Raw genomic sequence first — 8,043 nt, forward strand, 5'->3', positions numbered from 1 at the left:
AATGACAAGTGCTGGTGAGGATGTGGAGCAAAGGGAACCCTAGTTACACTGCTGGTAAGAATGCAGACTGCTTCAGCAACTGTGGAAAACAATGTGGAGTTTCCTCAAAAAATTAAATATAGAACTGCCATTTGACCTAGTGATCTCACTTCTAGGAATATATCTTAAGAACCTTGAAACACTAATCAGAAAGAACTTATGCACCCCTATGTTCATAGCGGTGCAATTTACAATAGCTAAGATCTGGAAACAGCCCAAGTGCCCATCAGTAGATGAGTGGATGAAAAAGCTGTGGTGCATTTACACCATGGATTACAATGCAGCTGTAAAAAGGAAAGGTCTCTTACTCTTTGGGACAGTATGGATGGAGAGTATTATGCTAAGCAAAATAAGCCAGTCAGAGAAAGACAAGCATCACATGATCTCACTCGTATGTGGAATATAATGAACAAAATAAACAATGAACAAAATAGATCCAGAGACATAGAAGCATGGCACACACTGAAAAATCTCAGAGGGAAGGCTGGGGTAAAAGAGTGGGTGGGGGGAGATTAATCAAAGAACTTATATGCATAACCGTTGTACACAGACAATAGTATGGGGAAGGCCTGGGGGAAGGGGGATGGAGGGTGGAGGGGATCAATGGGGGGAAAAGGGAACATCTATAATACTTTCAAAAATAAAGATACATTTTAAAATGAAAGAAAGAAAGAGAAAGAAAGAAAGAAAGAAAGAAAGAAAGAAAGAAAGAAGAAAGAAAGAGAGAGAGAAAGAGAGAAGAAAAAGAAAAGAGAGAGAAGAAAGAAAAAGAAAGAAAAAAAGAAGAAAGAGAAAGAAGAAAGAAAGAAAGAAAGAAAGAAAGAAAGAAAGAAAGAAAGAAAGAAAGAAGAAAGAAAGAAAGAAAGAAAGAAAGAAAGAAAGAAAGAAAGAAAGAAAGAAAGAAAGAAAGAAAGAAAGAAAGAAAGAAAGAAAGAAAGAAAGAAAGAAAGAAAGAAAGAAAGAAAGAAGAAAGAAGAAAGAAAGAGAGAGAGAGAAAGAGAGAAGAAAAAGAAAAGAGAGAGAAGAAAGAAAAAGAAAGAAAAAAAGAAGAAAGAGAAAGAAGAAAGAAAGAAAGAAAGAAAGAAAGAAAGAAAGAAAGAAAGAAAGAAAGAAAGAAAGAAAGGAAGGAAGGAAGGAAGGAAGGAAGGAAGGAAGGAAGGAAGGAAGGAAGGAAGAAAGAAAGAAAGAAAGAAAGAAAGAAAGAAAGAAAGAAAGAAAGAAAGAAAGAAAGAAAGAAAGAAAGAAAGGAGGGAGGAGGGAGGGAGGGAGGGAGGGAGGGAGGGAGGGAGGGAGGGAGGGAGGGAGGAAAGAAGGAAAGAAGGAAAGAAGGAAAGAAGGAAAGAAGGAAAGAAAGATCCCTGCTGGGTGCAACCCACAGGCCCCTCTGCTGGACCCAAACACTACAGTGCAAACTTGCCAGCAGTCAGAGCCCCAGCAAACTTCACAGGCAGGGCCTGCTAACAATAGAAGCGCTCCTTCACTGGGAAGGTGCAGTCCCAGATTCTCAGGCAGACAAGGTTCCCCTGGTTCCCTCTTCCCAATGCTATGCTGACTCTTCTTCCAGTCTCTGTTGCCTGGAGTTTGTGACCCCTGTGTGGTGTTGAGACCCCATTCTCCCAAAGGGAGGGAGCTTTGCAGCCAGTATTAGTTGGGCCTCTCAGCTGTGGCACCTGCTCCAGGGTGGCTACCGCTTTCTGCAACCCACTCCTCTTACCAGTCTCTAAGTGGTTTCTTCAGTCCTCCTTAGATATAATATGTCCAATCAGCTACACTTCACTTGGTTTTTCAAGTTGATTGCACTGTATTTTAGCTGTAAACCTGGTCACCAGCTGGGAGCAAGGGAACACAGCTTCCAGCTACTCTACAGCCATCTTGCCTCTCTCTCCTACCCCTTTGTTGAAGTTCTCACTGAGTCCATCCATTCTTCTCCTAAATTCCTTGAGCGTTCTTATAACTAGTGTTTTGAACTCTGCCTCAGGTAAATTCCTTGTCTGCATTTCATTTAGTCCTTTTTCTGGTTATTTTATTTGGGGCATATTCCTTTGTCTCCTCATTTTGGCTGCTTCTCTGTATTTGGCTGCCTCTCTATGTTTGTTTTTACAACAACAAAAGATTATATATATATATATATATATTACATCTCCCAGTCTTTTCAGCATGGCCTCATGTAGTAAGCATCCCATGGGGCCCAGAAGTTCCATCTACCTGGTCACCTGAGTTGGGTGCTCTCTTGTATGAACTGTGTGTGCCCTGCTGTTGTAGTTGAGCCTTGATTTTTATTGGCACATTAGTTGGTGGGTTTGACCCTTAGGCTGACTGGCTGTGATGACTGGCCATGACCACAGCAGTCAAGCTGCTGTGCAAGAACTGACTTCATAGAATGGGATTCACTCCAGTGAGCCTCTGGTGGCTGCCTAGACCACCCTTTTGGTTTGTCATTTGTGGAGCTAAGTAGGTGGTGCACTGTTGTAGTCTGAAGCTGGCCACCAGGTATGTGGGTTCTAGGGCCTTTTGGGAGGGACTCCAGTGCAAGCCAAGTCAGTCAGTTACTGTCCCTGCCCCAGGGCTCCTTGGTAAGAGCTACAAAGTGATATGCAGATAGTTGCCACCTATGCCAGGCTTGAAGGTGCCTGGAAGAAGCTAAGCTGCAAACTGAGGTCATCTTTCACTTGTACAGCACCTGAGTTCACTTAGCAAGATGTACAGAGCATGCCTCGGTCAGGTGCTGCTTGTTTGGGGTTTGTGAACCTTTGACAGATTTTATGAATGTCCAGAGTATGAGTGGAAGTTGGCCATTTTTGTCGAACTGCAGTTGAAAGAGGTTCTGGCTCATCGATGGGGTCTCTGGGAATTACCAGGGCAGGATGAATAATGCTACCCAATTTAATGGAACATTCATATTTGGTGCCCCTACAGTATCACATTACCCATTACCTTTAGTTGTCATGTCTCCTTAGTCTCTTTGGAACTATGTCAGTTTCTCAGACTTCCCATTTTGATGATCTGCCAGTACTTAGAAGTATTAGCGAGTTGTTTTATAGGTTGTCCCTTAAATTGATTTTGTCTGATGTGTGTGTGTGCACGTGTGTGTTGTAGTTAGACTGAGGTGATGCATTTTTAGAAGAAAGACTACAGAGCTAAAGTGTCATTCTCACCACATAATATCAAAGTACATGCTTTCAATATGATTTATCTATAATTACCTGGCTAAGATAATATTTTCCTGGTTTATCCACTATAAAGTTACTTTATACCCTCTTTCTACACGTACTCTAAAAGCAAGTCACTAAGCACAGCTTACACATTCTTTGGCCTACAGTGCAGCACTATATTATTTGGTTGGTGTTTTTTTTTTCTCCAATTGTTTCAGCTTTAGTCCTTGGAAGCTTTTTCATTTGTCTCCTGTTTCCCTACCATCACTCTGTGTGTGTGTGTGTGTGTGTGTGTGTGTGTGTGTGTGTGTGTGTGTAAACACTTGTTTACTTTCTGATGCTCTGGGCTCATCTTGTATATTCTCTCTCTAGTCCTTGAATTAGCCATTTCTCCTAAAAGAAAAGATTGCTTTATTAGAGAATAGTTTTATAAACTAAGATCTGGGGGCTGGATGTACTCCTGCTACTGCAGTGCCATTGCTTCTAGGTCCTCTCAGCAGAGAGACCAAGGACATATATGTATGTATACTAACCCATATGTATACACATATCTATAACTAGTTTTATGTTTGTCCATCAGTACCTACATTAAGCTAAACACAAGTTCATGCTAAAGTCTCTGACTCTAACCCATTCTCATATGTTTTATTTTAGCCTGTTCTTTTTGCTTATCTGTAAACTCCAACTCCAACAGTAAGAACTTGGCTTCCACCCTCTGCCAGTTATCATCCCTTTACTCATTTGTGCAGTCCCTGTATATATATACAGTGGATTTTAAATTGTTAACCTGTGCCTTCATGGGAAAATACTCTGTATAATTATTATACTTTTCAAGATGTTTTGTTTCATGGCCCACGTGTGGTCTATTTTGTGAATGTTTCATTATGCTTGAGAAAAATGTGTGCTCTGCTATTATTGGATGGAGTTCTGTAAATGTCAATTAGATCAAGCTGATTGATAGTGCTGTTCGGATTGTCTGTATCCTTACTGATTTTCTATCTGTTTATCTATCAGTTACTGACGAAGTAGTGTTATAGTCTCCAACTATAATGGGCTTGTCTATTTCTCTTTTTTAGTTCTATCAGGTTTTGCCTCATGTATTTTGATGTTATACTATTAAGTGCATACCATTAGGATTATTGAATCTTGGAGAGTTAACTCCTTTACAATTATATAATTGTCCATTTTACCTATGATAATCTTACTTGTTCTAAAATCAGCTTTGTCTGAAAGTAATAAGCTACTCCTACTTTCTTTTGATTAGTGTTAGCATGGTATATCTTTCTCTATACTTTCACTTCTAACCTATGTATGTCATATTTTAAGTGAGTTTCTTATAGACAACATGTATGTGGATTTTTTAAAATCCAATCTCATGTTCTCATTCTTTTATCTGGTGTTCTCATTTAAAATTATTGTTGATATAATTGGAGTAAAATCTATCATTTTTGGTAAGTGCATTTATTCATTGCATTTGTTCTTTGTAGTCCCCCCTCCCTGCCCCCCCCCCGGGCTTTTTCTATTTGATTCCATTTATCTCCATTTTAATGTATAATTTATATTCATTTTAAGCTCCTTTTTCTGTAGTTGCCTTAAGGTTTACAACATGCATTTAAATTTCAGTCCACCTTCAAATTACAGTGTACTTCTTCATGTGGATTATAGCAACCTAAAATCAGAGTTTATTTAATTCTTCCCCACTGTGCCTTGTGATGTCGTTGTTATTTATGTAGCTTATCCATATGCCATAAACACCCAATACATTGTTATTATTATTGCTTTAAGCAGATAGTTATCTTTTAGATCAAGTAAGAATTTAAAAATAAAATAATTTACTTTTCTTTATTTTCTGATGCTCTTTTTAAAATGTAGATCCAAGTGTTTTACCTGTATTAATTTCCTTGTCTAAAAAACTTATTTTAATATTTTTTATGGTTTCTAAAAAGAAATTTACTCTAATTCTTATTTTTTATCCTCTGTAGTAGAGGTGTCCATCCTCCATCATCCTGGTTTTATTCAAGTTTTTCTCTTTGTCTTTGGTTTCTACAATTTGAATATAATAAAATATAATAATGTCGAGAGGTGTGTGTGTGCATGTGTGTGTGTGTTTAGTAGTATTTGTCCTGTTTTGTGTTCTCTGAACTTCTCAGATTTGTGGTTTGGTGTCTGTTATTAATTTTGGAAAGTTCTTAACCATACTTTTTACCAAGTTCTTACCAATACTTTTTAGGCCTTATTCTCTTCTACTTCTTATAGTATTCTAGTTACATGTATGTTACACCTTTTGGTATGTCTCGCAGTTCTTAAATGTTCTCTTCTGGGTTTTTTCCAGTTAATTTTCTCTTTGTGTTTCAAATTGGGAAGTTTCAATTACTTATTTTCAAACCACTGATTTTTTTTTCTTTTTTTATTGTGATAAAAATGGACAACATAAAATTTACCATTTTAGCCATTTTTAGTGTACAATTGAGTGGCATCAAGTACATTCACAATCTTGTCAAATAATTACACTATACATGTCCAGAACTTTTCCTATCATTCCAAACAAATACTGTATCCATTAAAGAATAACATACTATTTTTCCCTCCCCAGTACCCCCATTCTCTGGTTACCTGTATTCTACTTTCTATCTCTATGAAGTTGTCTATTCTAGGTACATAATATAAGTAGAATCATTCAATATTTGTCCTTTTGTGTCTGCCTTATTTTACTTAACATAATGTTTTCAAAGTTAATCCACGTTGTAACATGTATCAAAATTAATTTCTTTTTCAAGTTGAATAGTATTCCATCATATGTTTATACAATGTTAATGAATGGCTTAACAAAATATGGTATAAGCATACAATGGAATTGTTGAACATTTGGGTTGTTTCTACTTTTTGACTATTGTGAATAATGCTGCTATAAACAGTGGTATACAAATATCTGTTTGAGTACCTGTGTTCACTTCCTTTTAGCATAGACCTAGGAGTGGAATTGATCAGTAATATGGTAATTCTATGTTTTGTTTTGTTTTTTGAGAAACCATCAAACTGTTTTCCACATGGCTATACCACTCTATATTCCAACAATGCACAAGGGTTTTAATTTCTTCATATCCTTACCAACACTTGTTATTTTCCTTTTTAATATATGTAATACCACCTTAATGGTTGTAAAGTAATATCTTGGTGTGGTTTTGATTTGAATATCCCTAATGGTTAGTGATGTCATGTATTTTTTAATGTGTTTATTGGTCATTTGTATATCTTCTTTGGAGAAATATCTATTTTCCAAAAGGCCTTTGCTCCTTTTTAAAATAAAGTTGTTTATCTTTTTGTTGCTGAGTTATAGGAGTTCTTTATATATTCTGAATATAAATCTGTTTTCAGACATGATTTGACAATATTTTCTCACGTTAATGAATGGCATAACAAAATGTGATATAAATATATAATGGAATTGTTGAACAAGAATCCACACCTGAGGATATGTTTTTATTGATTTTTTTGAGAGAGAGAAAGGGAAGGAGAAAGAGAGAGAGACATTGATGTGAGAGAGAAACATTGAACAGTTGCCTCAAGTATGTGCTCCAACTGGGGATTAAACCCGAAAACTAGGTATGTGCCCTGATTTGGCCAGGGTTATACCTTCTCAATAATGTTCTTTGATGTGCAAAAGTTTTAATTTTGATGAAGTGCAAGTTCTCTATTTTTTTCTATTGTTTCCCATGCTTTTGGTGTCATATATAAGAAGTCATTGCCAAATCCAGTGTCATAAAGACCCTCCCTTATGTGTTCTAATATATTTATAGTTTTAGTTTTTACATTTAGGTCTTTAATCCATTTTGAGTTAATGTTTGTATTGGGATAAAGTTAGGATCCAACTTTATAATTTGCGTGTGACTAATTTTTCCAGCATCAATTGGAAAAACAATTATTTCTCCATTGAATGGTTTGGGAGCCCTTGTCAAAGAGTACCAAATATGTAAAATTTTATTTCTTGTCTCTCTTTTGGATTCTATTGTTCTATATATGTGTCCTTATGCTAGTAGCACCCTGTTTTGATTACTGTAGCTTTGTAGTAAGTTTTCAGGTCAGGAAGTGTGAGTTCTACAATTTTGTTCTCTTTTACATACCTTGAAATTCCATATGAATTTTTGGATTTTTTTTTTATTTCTCCAAAAACAAAAACAAAAAAGCTAGTGCGGTTTTCATGGGGATTGCATTGAATCTTTAGATTGTTTTAGGCAGCATTGTCATGTTAACAATATTAAGTCTTCCAATCCATGAACATGGGATGTCTTTTTACTTATTTATGTCTTTTAAAATTTCTTTTAGAAATATATTGTAGTTTACAGTGTGCAATTATTTGCCTCCTTGGTTAAATTTATCCCTAAGTATTTTTAAGCTATTGTAAATAAAATTGTTTTATTAAATTTTTTTGAATTGTTCATTGTTAGCCTACTGAATTGCAACTGATACTCATCTGTTGATTTTGTATCCTGCAACTTGCTGAACTAATTAATTAGCTTTAACATTTTTCTTGTGGGTCTTTAGAATTTTCTACATACAAAATTATATAATCTGTAAAAAGAAATAATTTTACTTCTTTTCCAATTTGGATGCATTTTCTTTTTCTTGTCTAACTACTCAAATTGAAACTACCAGTACTACATTTAAAGAAGGGATCTAAGTGGGCATCTTAGAGGAAAAGCTTCCAGTCTTTTACCATTGAGGGTGATATTATCTGTGTTTTTAATAAATTACCTTTATCATGTTGAGAAAGTTTCCTTCCATTCCTAGTTCATGAAAGGGTGTAGGAATTTGTCAAATGTTTTTCCTGCAGTGATTGAAATATTCATGTGCT

The sequence above is a fragment of the Miniopterus schreibersii genome (assembly GCF_964146895.1).
Source record: "Miniopterus schreibersii genome assembly, chromosome: 2".
NCBI classification, from domain to species: domain Eukaryota; kingdom Metazoa; phylum Chordata; class Mammalia; order Chiroptera; family Miniopteridae; genus Miniopterus; species Miniopterus schreibersii.